The following is a 26,911-nucleotide window of genomic DNA, read 5'->3' as shown; positions in this document are numbered from 1 at the left end:
ACAACAAAGTATTAAGTCTGCAATATATATTACTAGCTGTGGCCACAGTATCACCCGCATGTTTATGGCTATAAACATGCGGGTGATACCGTGGCCACATGTGTTATTCTAATATCTAAGCTATATTACTGTAAAGTTTCATCAAAATCCGTTCAGTAGTTTTTGCGTAAAAGAGTAACAAACATTCATCCATACTCACAAACTTTTGCGTTCCTTTTTTTTATAACACAGGGGACAAACGAGCATGCGGTTCACTTGTCGGTAAGTGATTACCCCCGCCCATGAGCACCCGTAACACCAGGGGAAATGCAAGTGCGTTATCAGCATTTTAAAAGATGTTAGCTCTTTTCTTAAATATTTCAATATCGTATCGATTCGAAAATACTATTGCTGGAAGGCAGTTCCACAGTGTAGTTGTGCGTGGCAAAAATTCTAGAAATCCGCACTGTGGAGGACCGCCATTCATCCAGATAATCTGGATGGTATTTTAGTTTCTGGCGGGTGGTACGGTGGTGAAACTCAGCGGCTGGTATAAATCCGAACAATTCCTCAGAACACTCACCGTGATATATGCGGTAGAAAATGCACAGAGACGCAATATCTCGCGGCAGAGCCAATGGATCGAGTCTGTCACAAAGACGGTGATTACCATTTATACTTAAACCAGCAGTTATAATATTAGTAAAAATACATCTGTAATATTTGTATTAAAGAGCAAAAAGTATATACACGACGGCCTCGGTAGTCTAGTGGTTTAGCAGACCGCCTCACTTTCGATGGTCGCGGGTTTTAAAACGACGCCAATTATAAAGCATACTGTGTGATATCACATAATGCAAAATTTATCTTAAAATAGCCACCTCGTAGTAAAACTTAAACATAACGAAATTATAATCTACTATCAAATATTCAACAGCCTCAGTGGTCTAGCGGTTTATCACACCGCTTTACTTCCGATGGTGGCTGGTTCGATTCCTCGCACGGCCCCTCCGATCGATCCCCCGTCCAATTCAAACGGGAATCGAAATTACGACGGCCTGAGCCGAGATTCGAACCCCTAGTGGTGCCCTCAGACTAAAGTCGTATCCGTCAGGCAGGAGTTGGCCTTCAGCCGCTCCATAAGTCCTTCCGCGGGTTTGGAGTGCCATCTGCACTCGCCCCCTAACGTCCGGTGAAGTTGTAAAAGCCAGCTGCGGCCAACAGGATTAGAGTAGTCCGAAAAAAAACTTTATATGTGTATTTTACATGTATCTGTGTATATTACGTACTTGTATGTATTTACAAAAAAAAAATATCTAAATATTTATATCAGTTGTCTAGTACCCGTGGGACTAAATGGCGCTGAGTTAATTATTCAGGGTTATTTATTAATATGTTTATGTGAATATATGTGTGTGTATGTACATTATAAATAAGTATTCAGTTAAGCGCTTTTGCTCCAGACAACAGCTGAGCAGTTTGGCGGTTTGATGTTTATATTTAATTTTGTACTAGCTGTTCTGCGCGACTTCGTCCGCGTGGAATTTAACTTTGATTTTCTAAAATAAAAGTAGCCTAAGTTACTCCTTATTATATCAGCTATATGCCAATAAAAGTCCCGTCAAAATCGGTCCAGCCATTTCAGAGGTTAGCTGGAACAAAAAAACAGACAGACAAAAATTGTAAAAAATGTTATTTTGGCATATATACCGTATTTATATTCATACAGACAAAAACAAACAGACACTTTTTATTTATATGTAAAAAGATTAATAAAGTTTGTTTGAGTTTTACATGTATTTTAATATTATTAATAAAATATTCTTGTTTTTACTTGTTGTTATTTATATTCATATAACAAGCATGTAGTATATAAAAAAACAATTATTTCAATATAAAATACAAAGTCAAGACATCATTATATTCATATTTTATTTATATGTTTTATTTATATGTATAGATAAATTTATGTGTGTGTAAAAAAAATATAATTTAGATCCGGTCAACACTTCCTGTATCGCGTACAGCACACAAATGAGATACATTCAGCAATTACCAGCACACGAAGTTACACAATGACTGTTTAAGCTCTTCAACTCTCGGAAGGAACTGTTAAAGTTTCCAGGACTCGCAACTAACTCAATCATAAAGACTAATGGTTGAGAAGTCAGTGAAATAAGAATTCTATTCTATTCTATTCCATTGTACCTCTTCATCATTACATAGTATAAAACAAAGTCGCTGTCGCTGTCTGCCTCTATATACGCTTATATCTTTAAAACTACACAACAGATTTTGAAGCGGTTTATTTTAATAGATAGAGTGATTCAAGAGGAAGGTTTATATATATAATACATGTACACCCGTGCGAAGCCGGGGCGAGTATTTAGTATAGTATAAAACAAAGTCGCTGTCGCTGTCTGTCCCTATGTATGCTTAAATCTTTAAATGTACGCAACAGCTTTTGAGCCAGTTTATTTTAATATACATATAATTAAAATAAACCTGTGAGTAAATATAAAGAAAATACAAAGTGATTCAAGAGGAAGGTTTATATATATAATACATGTACACCCGTGCGAAGCCGGAACGAGTTGGTAGTTTTATATAATTTTCAATTCCTTTTTAAATTGATTTCTTTAAAATATGTTTTATTGAAAAATTGCATCGCTAAGGATTATTATGCGCTATTGTTGAGAGAAATAATAGTGAAGAGCTGTTATTTTTCCGCTTAGCTCGCTTCAGTTTATTGGAATAATATATATGTTATAATAGATATTGCAGAGAAAAGGGAGAATAATTTATGTATTGTATAAACTTTACATATTACTATTAATCTAAATATATATAACTCAAAGGTGACTGACATAGTGATCTATCAACGCATATTCTTTATTGTACACACACATAGGAAATAAAAACAGTAATCAAATAAATGTAATATACAAGGGCGAGGTTATCTCTAAAAAGAGATTTCTTCCTAAGAGTAAACCTAGAAAATGTTATAAAATAGTGTATTAACTACATAGTCATACATACGTATACGAAAAGAGGAGATATTAAAATATTGTTCTAATAATATCTAAATATATATAACTCAAAGGTGACTGATATAGTGATCTATCAACGCACAGCCTAAACCACTGGACGGATCGGGCTGAAATTTGGTATGCAGGTAGATGTTATAACGTAGGCATCCGCAAAGAAAGGATTTTGAATAATTCTACCCCAAGGGGATAAAATAGGGGATGAAAGTTTGTATGAAACTTTGTCAATTTTAAACCGATTAGGCTGAGATTTTGCATGCATAAAGCTACTATGACATAGGCATCCCTGAAGAAATGATTTTAATAAATTCCACCACTAAGGGGATAAATTAACGCGAGCGAAGCCGCGGACAAAAGCTAGTTTTTATATAAATCGAATGTCAAACATGATGTATATGTATATATTTTTAATGCATGATAATGGATATATTGCCTGCGCTAACGGTACACGCTGACTAGGCACCAGTGGAGGATGATGGGATGAACATGAAGTTAGGTTAGTCGTAGCCCACAGTTTTGAATTCACTAGAAATTAACCACAATGGTTTCCAGAGGAACCGCATGGGGGTACATCTAACATGGTATATTGCTAGCTATGGGTCATCAGTCCACATTACTATGTTAAATAGCTATTCATGACTAACAGGCTGAGCGAATCTTAATAAAATTTGATGTGACGATAGATTGCATTCCGACGACATATACTAAAAATATTTAAATTGCAATTAAGAGATTTAGTTTCATTTCTATTAAATCCTATCGTATCATAGACGCCTGTTTCAATACCGTTTCAAAATATTATTACGAAAGGAGTAGTGTATTGTGGAGCAGACAATGGCACAATGATTCGATATTTTTGTTGGACTATTAAGTATTCATATCAACTCTCGTCCATTCAGGCGTTCAATGAAATCCACGACAAAATAAACACTGTTAGCTTTACACGAAGCTACTAAAACTTATTTCATTTCAACTCGCTCTGTATATCGGCCGTCACTGATTACATTCAACCTTCTCACAATATATCCAAAGTATCTGTTCCCGTGGCTGCGTTCGCGTGGAATTTAATATTATTTTTCTAAAATAAAAGTAGCATAAAGAACTAAAAATTATTTTGTTCGTCTTAATTTATTCGTTCCATTAGGTACTGATAGGTTCAAACTAATACATTTAGATCTTACATCATCCCTTACTTTATCCACCATGGGGGTTGAATTTATTAAAATCCTATTTAAACGAACGTCTTCATCATAGTAGATCCAATCTTTAATTTCATTTCAATCAGTCGAAAATCTAAAAAGATTTATACAAACTTTCATCCCCTTGAGGGTGGAATTTATCAAAGTCTCAGCCCTATCGGTTTAAAATTGACAAAGTTTCATACAAACTTTCATCCCCTATTTTATCCCCTTGGGGGTAGAATTAATCAAAATCCTTTCTTAGCGAATGCCGACGTCATAACATCTACCTGCATACCAAATTTCAGCCCGATCCGTCCAGTAGTTTGAGCTGTGCGTTGATAGATCACTATGTCAGTCAGTCACCGTTGAGTTATATATATTTATATTTAGTATATCGCAATAAAATTTTAATATATCACATACAACCCGAAATATTTGTACTTGAATTATGTAATTCGAGTCTGGATGGAAGAATATTTAAATATTACTTTTCGAGGGATAATGATTTCATCGAAATTACAGGGTTTAGTATAGCCATATCAAAAGAAGAAAATTGTGGAAGCTTTATTATTACATCTATACTAATATTATAAAGACGTAATGTTTGTATGTTTGTTTGTTCGGAATAATCTTCAGTTCTGTTGATCCCATTTTAAAAATTATTTCACTGTTAGAAAGTTCACAAAGTTTCTTTGTCACAAAGTTTTTTTCTCACAAGTTTCTTGCTCATTCTTCTTGTGATGAATCTGCATTCCGAATGAGTGGTAGAATCAAAATATGACTATTCAAAAGTGCTTGTAATGAGTTTATTTGAATAAAGATTATGTCTATTTCTATTTCAAAGGTATATTATCTCCGAGTGCTATAGGTTACATAACATCACGCTACGACTAAAAGGAGCGGAGCATCAATGAAAAATGTGGCAAAGATATTCATCTTGAGTACTTCCACTGCGTGCACTCCGTAAACAGGTAAAGTTACGCAAAAACCATGTATGACGAAATTGTTTTCTTTTAAAAGTTCTAAAAGAAAACCGCGACAACATATGTCAGTCTTTTAAGGTTAACTCGCCATAACAATAACCACCATAACCATTTTATGGTAATCAAATTTCTACGAAAATAATGTATAATTTTTCATAAACATGATATTAACCCTAATCCAAATAAAAATATTATTTCTTCTCTTATAAGTATTTAATTTTTAACAAAATTGTTCTTTACATCAATTAATTTCAACGAACTTAGGAGATATTAGTTTTAATAAAAGAACCTCAAATATTGGACCCGTGCGAAGCCGGAGTGCGTCGCTAGTATAATATAAACTGTTCGACACGACAATTTGCCTCTTTTGACCCGTTTCGTACCTGCTTTTTCATAACCTCTGATGTTCAAAGGTTATGAAATTAGAATGTAAAACAGATAAATTCTATAGAGACTAATTTTAGCTGCTTTTAATGTTCATTATAGAGTTTGTAAAGTGGATGGATTGCTGGACTATTTATTGCTCTCAAATTGAATAAACACTTTTTATATATAATTGATAGAATAGAATAGAAAATCTTTTATTCAAATAAATTTACATTGAAGCACTTTTGAATAGTCATCACTCATTATTTTTAATCTACCGCTCATTCAGAAAGCTGTCTCATCATAAGAAGAACGAGCAAGAAACTTGCATGTTAGTCTTTTAAATAATTTAGTTGTAACGTTACATTTTTAAGTAGAAATGGTAAATATAACGACCCACCTGTTTGTAAATAGTAACCACATTATATTAACAATATTCCTGAATAGTTCACACAGCGCCATCTAGTCCCAAGCTACGGAGTAAGTGATAACCATAGCTTACATACATTATATTAATAGTATTCCTGGATAATTCACAATGCCATCTAGAGCTGAGCTAAGGAAAGCTTGTGTTATAGGTATTAGACAACTGCTAGATATAAATATATTCTTTTATTAGTTTATTTCTAAGTACACGTAACAATATGTAGTTTTTAGAAATCGCTAATATACTTATTATTATTATTTACATAACCTAATTGTACAACTAAGAACCTAAAATTAAAAAGCTTAAAAAAATAATAATATGATGACTAAAATATATTATTAAAAGGGGTCCCTTTAGGCAACGTTCCGAAGATACTGGCAGCGTTCCCTCTTTGAATAACTAGACTAATTCTTTGTCCAAGGTAGCTGCCAGCTCTTCGGTCTTCTGTGATGTCGACTAACCTTTTCGTTATTTCTTTGAAAAGTCTTATAGCGCTAGGACCCCACGGACCAAGGGTCTCGACACCGAATGGGAATATATACTGGACGTTAGACAATTCACACATTATCTTCTAGTCCCAAGCAAAGCAGATATTATGTTATGGTCACTAGACAATTGATAGAAGTACTTCGATATTTTTTGTAAATACGTACATAGAAATCATCCAGACCAATACAATTGTACTCATGAATACAAATGTTTGTACCGTACGAGGAAGCCGCAAACTTCGGAGGTAAGGCGGTGAGCTAAACCACCAGACCACCGAGGTAGTCTCCTCAAGAAGCTCAAGAATCAAGTTAAGAATGATGATCAATATGGAGTTGTGTGAATAGTAATGGTTTATTATTATTAAAATGAATTTAGGACCTCCTTTGTTGCTACTGAGGTCGTCTCTCTCTCTTGACGCTCAAGAAGCTCAAGAATCAAGTCAAGAATGATGATCAAGATGGAGTTGTGTGAATAGTAATGGTTTATTATTATTATTAAAATGAATTTAGGACCTCCTTCGTTGCCATTGAGGTCGTCTCTCTCTCTCTTGACGCTCAAGAAGCTCAAGAATCAAGTCAAGAATGATGATCAAGATGGAGTTGTGTGAATAATAATGGTTTATTATTATTATTAAAATTAATTTAGGACCTCCTTTGTAGCCACTGAGGTCGTCTCTCTCTTTTGACGCTCAAGAAGCTCAAGATCAAGTCAAGAATGATGATCAAGATGGAGTTGTGTGAATAGTAATGGTTTATTATTATTAAAATTAATTTAGGACCGCCTTTGTTGATGTCGGAAAAGAAATCCGAAGCGGGCAAGTTAAGCCGTAGGGGTCGGTTGTTATCTAACTTGAGGTGGGGATGATAGTTGCTACGTCTTGGTAGAAATACATAAAATGTGGCATTGGAATCTCTTCTTTCACAATGGATTAGACCTTTGTAAGTTGTACACCTATAAAAATACTAAACAGTAGGTACAATTCTATAAATATATTTGTTGCTAAAAACATTTGTTTATTATGATGAATATATGTATTTATGTATTATATGATATGTATGTTTATTCCTAGATATTTGTATTATTATTTATGATTATGTATATTCGTATTTATGTATTTTACTTTTGTTTTAGATTATACAATTTGTTATTTGAAATTTATTTAGTATGTTTGAAATTTATTTACTAGCGTTTGACATATCGTTTTTTTGCACCAGTTATTACCCACTCAGTACCACATATCCCACTGTTTTAGGTTGACTGGATGAGATCTCTTCTAGGGACAGGTCCAACTTTGCTCACATTGTCTCTAAATTATAATATCTTTGTATTATCTGTGCAATAAAGAATATATAATAAATTTTAAAAAAATCACCTAACTCCTTACGTAGAACCTGGAATTGTAACTAGGAATGGGGATGAAAGAACAAACATTGGACATCTCATTTAGGCCACGATTACCACTAACTCATGACGGCCTAGATGGTCTAGCGATTTAGCACACCGCTTTACTTCCGATGGTCGCGGGTTCGATTCCTCGCACGGTGCAAACATTTGTATTTAAGTGTTGGTATCATACATATATAATATACATAAAAAACACTCAGATTTTTTAAGTCATATTATGATGATCAAGATCGTGTGACTAGATGACGTTGTGTTAATTGTCCAGGGTTATTTATTTATTCAATTTTCAGCTTCTTATTGCAGCAGCTTGAGAGCCCAAATGTGTGGGAAAGAAACACACAAGCAAATATCTATGTACAAAGCAAAAATTTGTGGATATGTCTTCGAGAACATCACTCGTATAAAACATTTAAAAAGTTATAACAATGTGAGTATCGTATAGATGTATGTTCGTAACAATTTCAAGGTGGAACGTTGTGAATAGTAAGGTTTATTATTCCCGCGGGAAGGGATTAATTTACATCGCTCACGGCTAAACGATGCCTTTCCGAACATTATGTGTTGATTTATTTGTACATATAAGATTGTTAGAAAGCCGTTCTATTGTAAATGCCTTTTTCCAGCTAACATTTACAGAGGTACACAGATTAAGTCGTTTACATGGATATCTCAGAGTCAGATATTTCAGGCGACAGGAAGCTTTCTTCATATCATATAATATAACTTTTGGCCGCGGCTTCGGGGATGATAGTGGTGGTGCGGCGTCTTGGTCTAGGACTATATTGTTGTATAGGAAATGTGGCGTATATGAATGACTTATCTCAATTCTTTTCTTCACAATCTCAGGAATTCACTCAGGATTACAATTATTAAGACATGCTTTGTAAGTTGCGCGCGGCGAAAGCTACACCTATAAAAATACTAAACAGTAGGTACAATTCTATAAATATATTTGTAAAATTAACTAAAAAATATTTGTTTATTATGATGAATATATGTATTTATGTATTATATGATATGTATGTTTATTCCTAGATATTTGTATTATTATTTATGATTATGTATATTCGTATTTATGTATTGTTACTTTCCTTTAAACAGATTATACAATTTGTTATTTGAATGATTATACATTTGAATATGTTTTTAACGAAAAACAAACTTTATTCACTACTCAATATGAACAGTGGTTAACACGTGAATAAGCGTTGCTTTTTTTATACCACGACCGCGATAAGTTACAAAAAACGGACCTTCACAGCCACAATGGACAAAGGCTTTAGGACCCTTCACCCTTAGTGCAGGCAGATCACCCATCGGTGTTTGTAGGACGCGGTTTATTGAAACAAATATTACATGACGATCGTGCTCATCGTCGAGGCGACAGGTAGTATTGACAATAACAACTTGTATGCTTTTTACGATGAAAGTGTGTCAATTAATTGAAATTGATCTCTGCCCGGAAGTAATATCTTAATCGTATTCATCAGAATGAGTCAGCAATAAAGAATATATAAAAATGGAAATTTTAAAAAAATTTTTTATTATTTAACTTGCCTATCGTTTTTAAAATGAACCCCTGGAATTTATACGTAACTCGGAACTGGAATGACGCCGCGTGAAAATGAACTTATAAATATAACAAATTACACGGACATCTCAAAATTTGCGAGCGACGAATATAAATAAGGTTCCACTAACTCAATGGTAACCAGTGCGATAGGGTTTTTATTTCCTAGATGGTCTACGTAACGATTTAGCACACCAAAGACTTGGAGCGGTTTATTAGGACTTCCAATACGGTCTTGCGGGCGAACTTTTATTCGATTCCTCGCAGATGGTGCAAACATATTCAAGAGAATAATAAATAAATCCTGTTGTAAGTGTTGGTATCATACATATATAATATACATAAAAAACGTGGACACTCCTCACGTAAGACTGCGTGATGCGGTATAAAATAACTAGGGCTGTTATTTTCAATTACAAAAAATATATTGTTTTTCTATATATTCGTATTTAGGTATCAGTTGCGGTTGCGATGCGAATTTACGTTCCATGATAAAATCTGCGTTTACAATCGAAAGAGTCTGACTTAGAACTATACGTAAATGGTGACTTCGTAGATGATTCGTTACGTGTTAAAAATCTTCACAGTATTTATTTATTTATTCATCTATTTTCAGCTTCTTATTGCAGCAGAACGAGAATGAAGAAGACGTAGAAGTGTGTGGAGCTTCAAAGATAACACACAACGCGTTTGGAAATATCTATGTACAAAGCAAAAATTTCTGTGGATATGTCTGCGAGCGGAATATTAGTTAAGTAACTGAGCGCGCCAACATCAATTTGACATGTTGGTAAGTTACCTGTTATTTTATTCAAAACAAAGCGCGAATTTATAATATTGCTCATGATTAAATCAATGTCAACTGCACCCTTAACTGTTCATCGTATAGGTGTATGTGCGTCGTATGGTTACAATTTTAAACAACACTGGAATATAATGTTTGAATAAGCAGCGAATGACAAATATATTACGGCAGTAGCAAATACCTTGGCAGTAGCAAGTCCCACATACGGCTGATGAATGGACGATGAAAGCGTGCGTCACTCAGATAAAAAATACCCGCACATCGCTCACGGCTAAACGATGCCTTTCCGAACATTATGTGTTGATTTATTTCGACAGGCGGAAGTTGATTGACATATAAGATTGTACTTAGACATCTAGTACACATACGGTTAGTTTTAATATAATTAAATCGATCATTAATTGTGAAAGTTGAAAATTGTTTGCATTTATATAATTTAGAATGTGAATCACCTTTACATAAGGAACAATAAATGCGTCGTTTACATGGATATCGTTGATGCTCACGACCACTGGCGGACGCGGCGGCGGGATATTTCAGGCGACAGGAAGCTTTCTTCATATTTTTACATATAATATAAAATTTTCAAACTGCGGTATGTCATCTTCTCCTCTAATTGATGCTCATCGACTGCGCGGTAGCCTGATCTAATGCCTTTAATCCCATATAAATAAATATAAAATCATCCAGCTTTTCAATTTTAAGTTGCTTTAATGCTGCGATAGTCGACGAGAAAGTATCAATCATTTACCAGAACCTAGAATAATTTATCAAATATGACGTTGCAAGAGAGCGTATATACTTGTTTAGAAGCCCACAATATAGTAATTTTCGGCTGCTTCGGCGACCAAACTGCAACTCATCAATAATGTTTAGTCGCCGAATACTCAATTTTCGTAAAAGAAAGGAAATTCTAAAATATCACCTGAGCTGATGATGCCTGGTTTAGTGCAGCGACAACACGTGTCGCAATATAACGAGTATCTTTATAGAATAAAACATTTCGTCAAAGGCGGTGAGAGATGATAATTAACTAATAATCAGAAGGTCCTAATTAAGGAGAATAATTTCATCGACAATAACATACTCGTCCATTTGATCGAATATGTAAAAACATTAAGTTTCTCCATTTTAGAATATTCATAAATAGACTGATCTTAAAAATATTGTGCACGTTTTGCTTCATACATTTTTAATTTTGCGTTTGTGTTAGCCATTATTATTATTTATATATATACTTCTTAAAAAAAATAACAAAGGAAAACCAATAAATGCGATATATAAAACTATGTACGGTAATAACGTACAACTATGCCTGTACTACCGTAAAAGGGCGAGCGATAAACAATAATAACGTTAATAGGTTTTAATGTACTAAATACCTACAATAAAATAAAAAATAAAATTTGAGGATGCGCGATATAAACTAGACCCCTATAAACATAATTAATAATGCGAAAAATAGGTATGAATATATATATATGATAAAATAATGCATAAAAGCAATATTTTAAATATGCAGGCGAGAAGTAAATCACAATAACAAACACTAAAGCGCGTGACAAATAAATTTATATATAAAAAAATATGCGGTCTATACATAAAGCGAAATCGAAGTGACTGATGTCATTCATTATATCTATAACTATAACTAAAAAGATATAAAATAACTATGTTCACAACTATTATTTTACGCGGGAGTAGTCTAAAGCGTTGTTGTTAGTCACTGTGAAAAATTTAATCATAGAATACTGTGGAAGGATCTTTAACCGACATGTAAAAAACAGCTATGCGAACGAATACTCAAACAATTTACAATAACCAGCGTATTATACGGGAGTATATAAAATATCTATTGCAGGATAAAATCGAAATAATTAATTAATAACAGTAAAGATATAAAATCTTAACATATATAATTAATTAAACAAATATTGTTTCGTCAAATAGTATAACGACAACTATAATATTTCTACATATCGATCGAACAATATCGATATAATGCGGGTGAATGTGAAATTAAATGAACGAAACAACGCAAACAGATATAAAGCTAAGAATTGAGCTGCGAGTTATGAACAATTCATAAGCGACATAAATATAAACTTATTTATTAACGAAAATACCAATGTATCGTTATATTTGTGCAACCGTGGTATGCAATTTGAATAGATCCTATTACATGCGCAAATAATATTACATTTTTCACTACTTTCACAATGCAAAAAATAAAACAAATTTTAAATAAATAAATACATTGTGATCCGGCGAGGTGCGGCGGTGGCTATGATCTAGCCTTCTTCGATGGACTATATTGTTGTATAGTAAAATGGCTGGTCGTATAAGAATTACTTACCCAACTACAATGAGCTTGTTCTTCAATGGGCCCACACGGTTACAGGAATATCAGGAATTCACTCAGTTTGATTACAATTATTAAGACATGCGTGCGATATCTGCAACGTGGCGCGCGGCGACCATCACTGATTATTGAATTAGCCGGGAGGGGTTTCAATGCACAAGACAAACCAGGTACGCATCGCGTTTGTAATAGGTGGAATTTGTCAAAAATCTTTGCCTACGAAAAATGCAAAGTCTCAGCCCGATCGGTTTAATACTAACAAACTTTCATACCCAAGGTTAACTATTCTATACTATTCAAAGTCGTTGTCACTGTCTGTCCGTCCTTACATATGTATGCTTAAATCTTTAAAAATAAGCAACGGATTTTTTAGCGGTTTTTTTTTATATATAGATTAAATAAAGAGGAAGGTTTATATATATAATACATGTCTGCGAACACCGGGGTGGGTAGTCTATAAAAGGTTACATATTTACCAGAACCTAGAATACAGTTCGGATATAGTTTAGAAGCCTAGTGATCCCTGTTCGGCGACCAAACTGCAACTTCAAAGTTTAGTCGCCGAATACTCAATTATTTAATGGCTGATGATGCCTGGTTTAGTGGCGAAACACGTGTCGCAATATAAGTGTAGAGTCAGTAACGGTCGGAATGTTTTCACCAATAAAGAAGGTCCTAATACTCCCAGTAACAGTCCAGTAATATGTAGTTAAGTTTCCGCACTGAATATTTAATAGTGATCTTACATGCTAAGGTAGCGGAATCTATATACATACTAGCTGTCCCGGCAAATGTTGTTTTGCCTTAAAATAAAAAATAAAATTTAGGGGTGGACCCCTAACATTTAAGGGGATGAAAAATAGATGTTGGCCGATTCTCAATCTACGCTATTTCATGAGAATCGGTCAAGCCGTTTCTCATGAAATTTTGTTGATAAAATAAAACTGTGAACGAAATTTTATACATAACATATATAACTCAAAGGTGACTGACGTAGTGATCTATCAACGCACAGCCCAGACCACTGGACGTATCGGGCTGAAATTTGGCATGCAGGTATTTTTGACGTAAAGCTAAGAAAGGATTTTTAATAATTCTACCCCCAAGAGTATAATACAGGGGATGAAAGTTTGTATGAAACTTTGTCAAAGTTAAACCGGTCGGGCTGAGACTGCATATAAAGCTACTGTGATGTAGGCATCTGCCAAGAAAGGATTTTGATAAATTCCATTCCTAAATAAAATAGGGGATGACAGTTTGTATAAATCTTCTTAGATTTTCGACATTGAACTTATCATTGGTACTATGATGAAGACGTTCGCTTAATATATAAATTCAACGGGAAGACGAAGTCGCGGAGCATTAAATAAATAATATAAATCCATTAAGAAAAATAGACTTCGGTAAAATAATAAATTCGAAAGAAAAAAAGAATTAGAAATCGGTCCAGCCATTCGTGCATGATGCCGTGATCAAGGGAAATTGTAATTAATTTTTATATGCATATTACATATAGATTATGTTTTTATAATATTAAGTGACTTGATTATTATTCGGAATTACCTAGTCATTCATTTCTTTTTATTTCATTAATAAATACATTTCGAAGAAACTATTGAAAAATTTAATCTTAGAATACTGTGGAAGGCTCCATGTAAAAATATGTAATGTGGGTATATACTATTTTGCTGGATGAAATGAAATTAATAACAGAAAGATATAAAAAAAATATATAATTAATTAAACAATAAGAAATTAAAAAAAAACATTTACATACACTATGATGTATAACGTTTTTACCTATTATTTATACATACATATAAATAAAATTGGGTGTATGATTGTAATATTGAATATATATGAATATAAATTTATGTATTTTGCTACATACACCAAAATAACATTTTTTATTTTTGTCTGTCTGTCTGTTTGTTCCGGCTACTCTCTGAACCGATTTTGACGCAGGTAGCTGATGTAATAAGGAGTAACTTTGGCTACTTTTATATATATTCCACGCGAACGATGTCACGGGGTCATAAATATATATGTATAAATATATAACCATGAGAAAGACAAAGAGGCAACAACGGGCGGCCTTATAGCTGAAAAGCGATTTCTTCCAGACTACTACAAAACAAAATATAGGTCACAATATATTATAGATTTAGTATAAGGTAGACGATCAATGCCTACCAAAAGACATTTCACTAAGTATTACCTTGTATATATAAACGGAAAATTCCAAGTATTACACGCAATCATAAAACAGCTTACAGCCTGATAGAGCTTCTCGTAAAATCCTACGCAAATTTTGAACAGAAATAGTTACCCAAAGGGTGTATGAATCAATCCGAATACATGATAAGTTCAAATCGAGTTACGATATTCCGAGTTTAGGTGGAATCGCGAAAATCGATGGGCACTCGAATTCAACCTGCATCCATAATGTAATGATTGATGGGTATGGAATAGGCGTAATCGATAATTTTGCGAATATTAAGCGACACTGCTCCAGTTAGATGAAACTCAAAGAATGAATGAGGTAATGTATTTTCGCGATCATTGGTTAATGGCATACCTTATTAGCATTTATAAGTTTAGTAGTCAAACACTCGATCCATTTCTCTACTTGTCGAATCTACAAATTATATATACATAACAAAATAGTATCATCTTACCCTAATATATGAAACTCAAGGTATCAAAAAAGTTTTGTTTGTTATATTTTATTTTTATTTATAATCCTTTATTGCATCAATATTAAATACATTCAAAATATATAACAGTACATTAAAGATCCAGATGGTTCTTATCGCATCAATATTTACAGACAAGCTTCAGAGAATATATAAAAATAAAGTAGAAGTAAATAAGTTAGATAGATAGATAAATAATCTATTTATCTATCTATCTAACTTATTTCCACTAGATAGATAAATTCTTTTCAACAATTATAGACACCTAACATACATGAGATACAGAAAAAAACATGAATTAATAAAAGAAATGTAGGTGGCTTTATGTGCCGCAAAAGTGAAAAGGCAGCCAACTCAGATATATAATATCATAATGCTACAGATAAAACTGCAGCGCTGATATTCCGTTGACTCAATAAGTCAACAAAATTAAAATAAAAAACATTATATATATAACATAAAAAAATTACTTTAAAAATAATCTAATATATATATATTAAACTTTTTTCGCAGTTGCTTACATTTTTTTTAAATTTTTTTTTAATATTATGGTCTTTTCTCGAAACAGCGGTTTATTCGCTACGATGTGACCTATTTTCAAACGGTTTCTATTAAAATTTTCGTAAGTAATTTATCGAAATATCGCGTGCTAGTAATCACAGTAAATATTCACCACTGTCCTTGGCCGATACTACAACAATACATTGGATCCGACTAAATAAACTTTAAAATGTTTTCTGGGATCCTATCCTGGGTATATCGATATTCTCTTTAAACCAATTCCGATCCATACTCACGTGCAATCCGATCTTCATCATTACATAGTATAAAACAAAGTCGCTGTCGCTGTCTCTCCGTTCCTATGTATGTTTAAATCTTTAAAACTATGCGACGGATTTTGAAGTGGTTTTTTTAATAGATAGAGTGATTCTAGAGGAAGGTTTATATGTATAATACATGTAGAATAGGATGAAGCCGGGACGAGTAGCTAGTTTTTTAAAAACGTTTCGTATTTTTTATGAATAAGACCGTTAAAGTAAAAGCAAGTAATATTAGAATTATAAGGATATATATCGTAATTTATTAACATAGTTTAAGAGTTGCTTACTATACACACATAATATGGATGGATGTCCAAATTAAATTAATATATAAATATAACAATTACTAGATACTAGAAAATTTTGTAATCCAATGTGAGAACCCTGATTACCTAAAGTAGGTATTACACCTGTGTTATAAGTATCAGTGCTCTCTTGTAACATGTACTGTAAATTTTAGTAGTATTGACGTAGATATATAAGAGTATGTATAGTATACTAGCTGTCCCGGCAAACGTTCTTTTGCCTTAAAATAAAAAAAAAATTAGGGGTGGACTACCCCTAACATTTAGGGGGATGAAAAATAGATGTTGGCCGATTCTCAGACCTACTCAATACGCTCACAAAATTTCATGAGAATCGGTCAAGCCGTTTCGGAGGAGTATGGGAACGAAAACTGTGACACGAGAATTTTATATATAAGATGTACCTATACATATATATATATATATATATATATATATAATGTATGTACTAAATAAGTAGAATATGGATGAGTGAATGAGTATTGTTTTGAATTATAAGTGCTAGGCATGTGTAATATGGGTTGATGGGTTTGCACAATGTAAAGGTGTATAATAATGTGTGGTTTTGATATTGTATTTTTATATCAAAATAACATATAAATTGGTACAGCCGCCAACTCTAACCGTATGCGCAGGCGGGGCACCAGTGGAGGATCATAAAATGAGCATAACGTCAGATTAGTTAGTACACTCTAGCAAATTTGATCATCAACATCATCATCATCATCGCAGCCCGTAAGACGTCCACTGCTGGACATAGGCCTCCCCAAAGATCTCCACGACAAATTTGATACAGTGCACTAACTAACCTGACCAGGAATTTATAATAATATAATAATATTTTTATTGCTATAGGTTGTGTTACATAAAAGTTGTACAAAGACTTGCTGTTTTAACATACAACTGTAATTGTATCATCTGAACTAGTATAAATTATATCTCAGATGTCACATTTTCCTAGGGGATATTATTTCATTTATTAACATTTACTTTTACAGAACACAAAATCAAGATACTTAACATAACATTACATATTCGATAAAAAAAGGAATAATAAAAAGACTTAAGGCCAGATAAATAATAAATAAATAACATTATATTTATGCCGATAACCACGTTCAAATTTTATAGTATTTAAAGTATAATTTGTATTTACAGAATAAAGTTTTCTGTTTCGTCATACTTTATCACGACGTTATCCAAAACGATTACTTTGAATGACGGTTTTTTTTTTTTTTTTTTTTAAATACAATTTTCCACAGACATATTCGTCCGTGCTTTTTTTAATTTACTTTAATATTATTATATTTCTTTAATTTACACTTTTGTACAACTCCAGCCGAGATGTTACAATTTGCCTATATAAAAATACATTCTGTAGAATAACAACATGCAGTGTCACCCATCTTTATTAAAGGATTAGATTTACCAATATGCATATACAATTATATAAATCTTACACTACTACTAATTTCACAGTTTTCATTACATTGTGTTGTATTGTATGATACACTGCATACAATTATATGAAATGTTATTTTAACATTATTTTCAAAATTCACTATTTGTTATAGTCCAGGTTTTGTTTAATTATTGATTGTTTAATTTCACAGTTCATAAGCGGCCACATTACTAAATATTAGTAATGTCTAACTACATGAATAAATATTTTGTCATTCATTCACTGAATTTTGAAATATCACCATATTATTTGATGGCCTCAGTGATCTATCGGTTAAGCGAACCGCTTTATTTACGATGTTCGCGTGTTCGATTCTTCGCACAGTGCATTTGTATTCAGTATGATTGTTTGTATTAGTCTAGGTGTTTTCAAGTATAAAAAAATATATCTGATCTATCAGTTGTCTAGTACCCATAACTCAAGTTCCGCTTAGCTTGGGAATAGATGGCGGTGTGTGAATTGATAAGCGATTTTATTATATACCGACAGCATAAAATAAATATCCCTCCTAATGTTTCTATGAGTAATCATACTCATTAGAACATATAAAATTTAATAAAAATCGCATTATAAATATTCTAAATTGTTACATTTGTTAGTTGGCTTACCTAGCGATAACATATTTCGCTTAAATATGTAAATAATTATAATATATTTTGCGAATTATAATATATTTTTCATTTGTTGCATTTATTTTTTAATATACCATTATTTTATTACTAATATATTTTTAACTAGCTGTACCCGTGACTCTGCCGCGTGAAAATTAACTTTATTTTTCTAAAATAAAAGTAGCCTTAGTTACTCCTTATTACATCAGCTACCTGCCAATAAAAGTCCCGTCAAATTTGGTCCAGCCATTTGAGAGATTACAAACAGACAGACAGACAGACAAAAATTGTAAAAAATGTTTTTTGGCATATATACCGTATTTATATTCATATGCATGTAGTAAACGGTTATTTCAATATTACAAACAGACACTCCAATTTTATTTATATGTATAGATGTATAGATTAATAAAGTTTGTTTGAGTTTTACATGTATTTTAATATTATTAATAAAATATTCTTGTTTTTACTTGTTCTTAGTAGCAAATATATTTTATTCCTATAAAGCCAAAAATAACAAGTCATGCCACTAGTATATAAAAAACGTTGTAAATCAGTTTCACTCCACCAGCCACTAAAATACAATCACATGTCAAGAAATCATTATTCTCTTATCTTGATAAAGTCGAAAAACTTACAATAGACGTCCAAATCGATCGACTCACATCGTTGTATCCGATTATTCTTTCAAGTATCACAAAAAAACTGGCACAAAATACTAAAGTCAAAATTATCACTTTTCGAAAAGTTGATTCTAACCGCGAAATTTTGGCGGGAAACAGGCGCGAAACGTCTAGTTCATACGAGCTCCCGTTGCGCACTGAAATAAAATACCCTTGCACCTTACCAGAGGGTGCCGTAGTATTACACGGATATTTTGAATATAACCTCAATTTCGCGTCATAGCTGTTACACTACATACCTTCTCAACTCAGCGGGTATATATTAAAAAACCAACTTTTCCAACTAGTAGCACGAAGCATCAACAAAACTGTTTTTTTTTTCTGGACTTAAGTGACTTGTACTTTATGCTGTAACTGGTTAATCAAACCTATATTCTTAATTTGAATTTAAATTTAGAATTCTGTTTTGTACAATTGTTACAATTGTTTTTGTTTAATTCTGAACATAAAATAAAACTTCGTTCAAATTAAAAACTTTGTTCTCCGAGTATTTTTTTTCATGTTATTATTTACCTATATAAATATTAAAAAATTACAATACTTTAGGTTAAATATTATACAACAAAATGACCAGTAATTGTGGTTGTAAGTGAAGGGTGTTGTGTTTAATTTTTAATTAATTCCTGCCACATTGTTTGTTTTAATCTCTTTGTTTTATTCTGTAGACAATGTTCTAGTTTGCAGATTGCGTATAACACAGAAATTACAGAGTATCAAGACTAGGTGGTTTAGATCTTTCTACTTTAAAAATGTAGAGACGAACTGAGCTTAATCTATCTAGATATGATTCACCATTCATGCGGGGTCCATCGTGTGACAGGCAGAGACGGTTCCAGAAATTCAAATTAAATTCAAATTCAAAAATCATTTATTCATGTAGGACATTTGAGCCGCTTATGAACGTCAAATTTTTACATTCTAATTTTTTTTTCCCTACCGTCCAGTTCGGTATATAGATCCAATTGAGAAGAACTGGCAAGAAACTCAATTGAATTACTTTTTTTTTTAAAGCCAGTTTATTTACAATGTATATTTATATATGTAAATGAAAATTCAGCGCATGAACAACTATTGCCATGCACACTCGTCATTCAAGTAATCGTTTAGTGAGTAATGGGCTTTGCTCAGTAAATATGATTTGATTTAACGGATGTTTTGAATTTATTTAAGGGTAATTCCAACATATCCTTTGGTATCTTATTGTAAATTTTTATACCTATTCCCATAAAAGACCTATTAACTTTTTCTAAACGATACATGGGAAAAGTCTAGTCACATGGATGTAGGTGTATGAGCCCTCATTACGATGCAACACTCACTTTCAATTTTCCAGTCGCTCTCCTTGTTTCAAACAAATATTGTAACAATATATTAAAATATTAAACAAAAATAACTATAATTTCAAATAAAATAGTTTAATGAATATTATATTCTTATATCTAATAAAATGTATAAAGTATAAGTTATGTTTAATAAATGAAATATAATATTCATTTATATAATATATGCGGATACTTCCACGGCTGTATTATATATAAAAAATGACTATACTTCCATATAACCTTTCAACCCCTTGAAACGCTTGTTTTGCATTACAAAATGGCCTATGTCCTTTATCAGGGTCTAGACTATCTGTGTACCTAATTTCATTTAAATCGGTTCAGTTGTTTCGGCGTGAAAGCGAGACAGACAGACAGACAGAGTTACTTTCGCATTTATAATATTCGTAAGGATAAAGATATACAGTCATTTATGTTTTAACTAATATTTAATTTTGTTTGTTTGTTTATTGTGCAGATTATGTATAAAAGGACATATTTGACTACAAAATAAATAAGTTCAATTTGTATTAATTAATGTTTTTAGTTCTCATGGTAAAAGAATTATTTGTAATTTTTTTAAAAAATCCTGGACCAAAGCACAGCGCCACTTTGTCCCACGGTAAGCAGAGCTTGTGTTACGGTAACTATATTAAATATTTACATTTTTTTTTTGTAAATACATACATAATATACACAGAAAAGACCCAGACATGCAATGATACTCGTTAATACAAATGTTTGCACAGTGCGAGGAATCGAACCCGCGACCATTGGAAGTAAACCAGTGTGCTAACCGCTACACCACCGAGGCCGTCTAAAACCTGTGTTTATTAACAAAAGCAATTGTATTATCTCAGAATGTATAATAAAATGAAAATATTTTTCTGTATCGAAGAAAAAAAATAGAAAATGGAATTCGGATTTTACTACGAATGCGCTACGAAATTCATTCAATGCTGAATATCTTCACATTTTCCGTCAGAGAAGCTGTAAGAGCGATCGAATCTCTAGATCTCAAACTATTAAACGAGTTAAAGTGAAACGCGTTTATTTTTGAATAAACGAGAATAAATTTAACCATATATGCGCATATATGGTTAAATTTATTCTCGTCGTCAGAGTCTTTTATATAGGATAGGATGCGATAGGATAAGATAGGATAGGACAGGATAGGATAGGATAGAATAGAAAATTCTTTGTTTAAATATACTAATTTATTTATTATATTGTATTTTTCTTGGATAATTAAAACAACGCCATCTAGTCCCACCGTAGCAGAGCTTATGCTATGGAAACCGATACTTACAATTGATACAAATACATATATAATATATATATATATATATATATATATATAAAACACCCAGACCGATACAAACAATCATACTCATAGATACAAATGTTTGCACCATGCGAGGAATTGTTCCCGCGACCTTCAGAAGTGAAGGAGGTGTGCTGAACCGCTAGACCATCGAGGCCGTCTAATTATACTTATATAAGTCCTTTTGGATAGTCATGCTTATTTTTTTTATCCACCACTCATTCGGAAAGCTGTGTTATCACTCCATACTTCTATTGAGCCCAATTTCAGATTTTATTATTATTTTTAACTAGCTTTTGCACGCGGCTTCGCTCGGGTTAATTTATCCCTTAGGGGTGGAATTAATCAAAATCCTTTCTTAGAGGATGCCTACGACATAGTAGCTTTATGCATGCAAAGTCTCAGCCCGATCGGTTTAATATTGACAAAGTTTCATACAAACTTTCATCCCCTATTTTATCCCCTTGCAGGTAGAATTAATCAAAACCCTTTCTTAGCGGATGTATACGTCATAACATGCCTACCTGCATGCCAAATATCACCCCGATCCATCTAGTGGTTTGGGCTGTGCGTTGATAGAACACTAACACTATGTCAATCACCTTTGAGTTATATATATTTAGATATATAAAAATGAAATAGTGGATCGATGCGCTGACAGCATACGCTGGCGAGGTACCAATGGAGCAAGACAATGAAGACAGATCATGGGTTACGGTAATCACTTACCCACTCTTACCACCAGTTGAACCGCAAACTCATTTGTACCCTATGCTATAAAAACTTTAAGTTCAAAATAGAGGTAATAAACCAGGTCACGATGATGTAAAGAAATAAATAAGTACACTAGAAATACGAAAACTGAAACAAAACGCGATTCATGCAGAAATAAAATGTTATCGGTCAACCAAGCTGTACCTCTGAAATTTTCAGCGCACTCGCTTTACAACTGACGTTACATTGTTCAAAATAAATCTAAAGTCTTTAATTGGGTAACCGGCTGTATAAAAGAGTTTACTGACTATACATTACATCGAATAGAATATTAATAGAATAAATTGACGACCTCGGTGGTCTAGTGGTTTAGCACACCGCTTTACGTCCGATGGTCGCGGATTCGATTCCTCGCACGGCACAAACATTTGTATTCATAAGTATAATTGTTTGTGTCGGTCTGGGTGTTTTCTATGTATAATATGTATTGTATTTACGAAAAAAAAATCTATGTATTTGTATCAGTTGTCTTAGTACCCATAACACAAGCTTTAGCTAGCTTAATTTAGGTCTAGATGGCACTGTGTGAATTGTCCTGAGATTATTATATTATTATAAAATATTAAACTTAAGCACTTTTGAATGAATAAACATGATTATTTTTTAATCTAAATTTATGCTATCCTAAATACAAAATTATCGTGTCACAATGTTAGTTACCATACTCCTCCGAAACGGCTCAACCGATTTTTATGAAATTTTATATGCATATTAAGTAAGTGTGAGATTCGGCTACTATCTATTTGACATACCCCTAAGTGTCCACCACTAACATTTATTTTTTAGACAATTTTTTTTATAATGTGGCATTAAAAAACATGCAATGCTAAATTTTTACCCTTACATCACTGACGCCTATTTTTTAATAACGATTTTTGTTTATATGGCAAAGTAACGTTTGCAGGGTCAGCTAGTATATATATATGGACAATATCTACGTTTTATAAGACATCTTTAAAGCGTAGATATTGTCCTCCATGCTTTCTTTTGGCGGAGGTCAATTCACAAATGAAGAGGTTTTCAGTAGTCTAACGTTATCCATGCAAACGATGTGTCTATACAGATGATTTTAAACGCAAACTAAAGGATTTTTTATTGAAGAAGTGTTATTATACAATTAATGAATTATAATATAAGTGTGAAGGCCTCCAGCAAGGTGGATCGACGATCTGGTCAAGATCGCGGGAAGGCATTGGATGCGAGCAGCGCAGGACCGATCATCGTGGAGATCTTTGGGGGAGGCCTATGTCCAGCAGTGGACGTCTTCCGGGCTGCGATGATGATGATGATGATGTTGATGATGATGAATATAAGTGTAATAATGGACATGACATTTAAATTTATTATTATGAAATTGACATTTTTCAATATTAGACATGTATCTATTTTAAACATATAATGCATTAATTAAAATTATGATATGTAATAAAATTCAACACAATGTAAATTGTTATGAATAAATGTCCACTCCATCTCAGTTGCATCGTCATAATAATTTTACATTATCATAATCGTAAAATGCATATCAATAAATAAATATATATCTTCTTAACACGTTGAAGACCGCATCGAAGAAACTTTACAAAACAAGGACTTAACCAGGAATTTATCACGACGGTTTCCAGAGAGAACTCCATGGAGGTCAACCTGACATGGTACATTTTTGGTAATGAGGCCATCACGTCGGCAAACCAGCATACTGACTATATGCTGGTAAACGGTTACCGTAGCCTATGGACGCCTGAAACACCAGGGGTATCCGTGCGCGTTGCGGACCTTTGGGAAAACCTTAATATACTCTTCTTGCAAAATCTCATGCTGTAGATTCTCAAAAAACCTCGGCAGGTAGTTCATTCCACAATCTAAGTGTACGCGGGAGGGAGCTGGGATCTCTAACGTGTTAAAAAACAATGAAAACCTGTGTGCAGGGTCCATTAAACAATGAAATGCGGAGGTGGTCCGACTTATAATGATCACAACAATGTATCGTTTACAACCCCACCAGCAATCGGGCCGGGAAATTACTGAATCTTGTCATAAATTCTTACTGCCTTATTGAAATTATGAGGGTTTTGTTGGCTGCGGAGATTGAGTTATTATGTTACAAGTACACGGGCGACCTAGCTACGCCTGGCGTCTTAGTGTTTTAATAATCTTTTAAAATTAAATAAAATTCCTTTATTATTAGCTAAATGTACATAACTCAAAGGTGACTGACTGTTAATAACTCTTTAGTTTATATAAAGAAAATATAAATTTGAAAATTGTACATTCCTTGTCATCGTTAGAACAATAGAAAATAAGGACTGTAAATTTAGACTTCATCGTGAAATATATAATTGTGATATAATATTTTACTTTCCTCTTTTATTGATACCCTATCTACGAACCTAATTATAATTCAATATATATATATATTGGGTTTGCTGTACTGCCCAATATTACTGACATAGTGATTGATAGATCACTATGTCAGTCACCTTTGAGTTGAGTCAGACACACACCCCAAACCACTGGACGGATCGGGCTGAAATTTGGCATGCAGGTAGATATTATGACGTGGGCATCCGCTAAGAAAGGATTTTAATTAATTCTATCCCCAAAGGGATAAAATAGGGGATGAAAGTTTGTATGAAACTTTGTCAATTTTGAACCGATCGGGCTGAAACTTTGCATGCATAAAGCTACTATGATGTAGGCATCCCCTAAGAAAGGATTTTGATAAATTCCACCCCTAAGGGGATAAATTAACGCGAGCTGTTGTACCCGGTAACATAAGGAAATGCTCACATTCAATATTTCCAGTATTGCTGACTTCAGCAACACTAGGCATCGAGGCGAAGCATACCATTGTAGGCAGGTAATCTCATTCCAAATTTCATACAAGACACTTCACTGTACTATATCTTATAATTTTATTTAAATAAATTCCTTTTTTTAAAAAGGGATTTTAGTTTCATCGAACAACAGAGCGAAGCCGCGGGCAAGGAGCTAGTTATTTATATAAAACTTGTTTATTTATATTTCAATACAAAATCATCAAAACGTTATTTATAAAAGTCAGAACTATACTGAGGTTTGTCTGTACGTTTGTTTTTGTGTCTCTTCCTGTGAGATACAGATGCCGTATTGATATAACAACCACGGCAGTGTTTATTTTTAAAGTCGGATGCATTGTTACTATGTTTACACGTGCTCCTAAATAAAATAGTCCGAGAATAGTCTTTATAGTGATAAATTTAAAACATTAGAATAAACGAGGCACGACTGTAATTAAGAATGGGGTAGACAGAGTTATATCTATTAGATTAGTATAGAATAGAAAATTCTGGTATCTTATCTTAATACTTACTTATATTATAAATGTGAAAGTAGAGATGTTTGTTACGCTATCACGCAAAAACTACTAAACCTATCATTATTAAATTTTGTATACATGTTCTTGGAGATATTAGTGGGAACATAGGATAATTTTTATTAAAAAAAATATACGAGCGAAGCCGCAGGTAAAAGCTATTAATATAATAAACGCGAAAGTTTGTGAGTATGAATGTTTGTTACTCTTTCACGCAAAAACTACTGAACAGATTTTGATGAAACTTTAGAGTAATACACATCAGTATAAATTCGACACGGGTGAAACGCGGGCACAGGAAGTATTATATAAAGACTTAAAGAATTTATTTAAATACTAGCTGTACCCGCGACATCGCCCGCGTGGCATGTAACTTTATTTTTCTGAAATAAAAGTAGCCTAAGTTACTCCTTATTACATCAGCTACCTGCCAATAAAAGTCCCGTCAAAATCGGTTTAGCCATTTCAGAGATTAGCCGGAACAAACAGGCCGATACATAGACAGACAAAAATTGTAAAAAATGTTATTTTGGTATATATACCGTATTTATATTCCTATGCATGTAGTAAAAAATGGTTAATTCAATTACAAACAGACACTCCAATTTTATTTATATGTATAGATTACAAAATTATTACAATAGCATGTAACTTAAATAATTTCATTAGTTTTTCTGTAAACTAATGAAGTCATTTACGTTATTGTATGTTGCAGTTTTTTTTTGTTTTTGTGTTTTTTGAGATTTACAATTGCTATTATATATTACGAATGGGATAAATGGATGCATTGTTATAATAAGTTATAATAATAGAATAAAAAAATATTTATTCCATTAAATTTATATTTAAACACTTTTAAATAGTCATTACGTATTATTTACTACGTATGTTATTACTTTTTAATCTACCGCTCAGTAGGAAAACTGTATCATCACAAGAAGAACGAGA

The 26,911-nt window shown here is 32.8% G+C and overlaps 1 protein-coding gene across 1 annotated transcript in view; it reads right to left on the bottom strand.

The window, feature by feature from the left end:
* The window catches only part of LOC131846391 (hemicentin-2-like), a 179,869-nt gene extending 160,555 nt beyond the window's left edge, over window positions 1-19,314 (bottom strand). The window contains exon 1 of the mRNA XM_059195668.1: window positions 19,147-19,314. The gene's annotated coding sequence lies outside the window, so the exon portion shown is untranslated. The remainder of the gene's footprint in view (window positions 1-19,146) is intronic.
* Between the last annotated feature and the right edge of the window lie 7,597 nt (window positions 19,315-26,911).

The sequence above is a fragment of the Achroia grisella genome, unplaced genomic scaffold, assembly GCF_030625045.1.
Source record: "Achroia grisella isolate CSIRO2021 unplaced genomic scaffold, CSIRO_AGI_Agris_v1 utg511, whole genome shotgun sequence".
In the NCBI taxonomy this organism is placed as follows: Eukaryota; Metazoa; Arthropoda; class Insecta; order Lepidoptera; family Pyralidae; genus Achroia; species Achroia grisella.
This window is presented reverse-complemented; position numbering and strand designations above follow the sequence as displayed.